The following is a 1,454-nucleotide window of genomic DNA, read 5'->3' as shown; positions in this document are numbered from 1 at the left end:
GAATGCAGGAGGAGAATTTCACAGGAGATGAAAAGAATGGCAAGGGTTTGACCACTCCCATTGTGAAGGTTCGCGAGCTCGGCTGGGGATGTTACTCTAAGCGCAGAGAAGGCTGAATAAGAAACCGATGAACGTGCTCATTTTATGAAGAGGATAGATATGTGTGACAGGGATAAGCCTGTATTGGGAAGGAACAGAGTAACATAAATGAAAGACAGGAGACAAGGAGGAGATTTAGGAAGAATACTTTCACCTATAGAGTATTGATTATCTGGAAATCATTATCTGAACATGTGGTAAAGGTAAGTGTCATGAGAACGTTTCAGCAATCTGTAGCGGAACACTTGATGAGCAAGAGCACGAGTGGAGAAGGTCCAGGTCCCAGAAAGTGTGACGAGGACAGACAGGCGCGAGATGGGTGTCCTGAATGCAATGCGTCAAAGGCAAACTTGTGTGCTTAAAGGCAACGGCTGGCGCGGCTCTGCAGCGCAATGGAAAGCGCGTTGGACTTCTATCGCTCTATTCAGCTTGCGATTCAAATGTTGTGGGTTCGAATCCCATCAGAGTCGAGTTTTAATTTATGTTTTGCAAAGTGGTCAGACCAGACTCGGCTGCTCATCTGCAAACCCAGTAATATTCGTGCATAAAACTAACTGACTCGAAACGGAACATTTTCCTCTCACAGATTAACATTATCGATGTCTATTTATGGTCGAGATCGATAAATACCTGTTAGCCAGTACGATGTTGTGGATGGGCTGGAAAAAGACATAAAATTGTTCTGTGAGCCATGATGATATCAAATTACGTGGCAGGACAGGATCGGTGTTAAGAATGGCCTCCTTTTGCTCCTTTGTATCTGTGCCATTTCTGGCCAAGGTTTTTAAATAATCACAATGAGGACAATATGAATCAAACGCCAAATAATATTTTGGTCTCATCTCCACTTCGCTTCCCTCCCGGCTGGAATAGACAACTCTTGTTTCAGCTTTAGATCATACAGCGGAGGATTCTCACAAGTTCTCCTTCAGGGTGAATGTTCCTTCACATAGGTTTCCAAGTGGACACATGGAGCAAGCAATTGCATGGATGCTGGGAATTCAGGGGCAGATTTCCAATTTGCTGGGCTGGAATTCTGGCCAAGGTAATGAACGTGAATTTCTGACATTTTGAATCTTACTCTGGATTCTTGCGACTTTACGAATTAAACTGAATTTAATTTGCCCTTGCAGAACATTATTCAATCTTCACTGTGCATAAAAACCATGCCACATGCTCGTGCACGTAGTATGCTGAACATTGTTGATGTTGTGTGCAGTGTGGGTCGATGTCTCAGATGAACATGCCAAATGAAGTTGGTGAAATATCAGTGAATCGAATTGTCTGACGAATTGAAGCCGATAGAAGGAAAATCCCAGTAAAATGGCCACATAAAATTGCGTGTGACCAACGCA

At 43.4% G+C, this 1,454-nt stretch overlaps 1 non-coding gene across 1 annotated transcript; it reads left to right on the top strand.

The window, feature by feature from the left end:
* The first annotated feature begins 477 nt into the window (after positions 1–477).
* On the top strand, positions 478–569 carry trnar-ucu (transfer RNA arginine (anticodon UCU)). The gene is given in 2 exon segments: positions 478–514; positions 534–569. It is a non-coding gene; the product is annotated as a tRNA-Arg (tRNA).
* Positions 570–1,454: the final 885 nt, after the last annotated feature.

The sequence above is a fragment of the Chiloscyllium plagiosum genome, unplaced genomic scaffold (genome assembly GCF_037043375.1).
Source record: "Chiloscyllium plagiosum isolate Xiang-an unplaced genomic scaffold, Cpla_swu_hap1 HiC_scaffold_38, whole genome shotgun sequence".
Taxonomy (NCBI): Eukaryota; Metazoa; Chordata; class Chondrichthyes; order Orectolobiformes; family Hemiscylliidae; genus Chiloscyllium; species Chiloscyllium plagiosum.
This window is presented reverse-complemented; position numbering and strand designations above follow the sequence as displayed.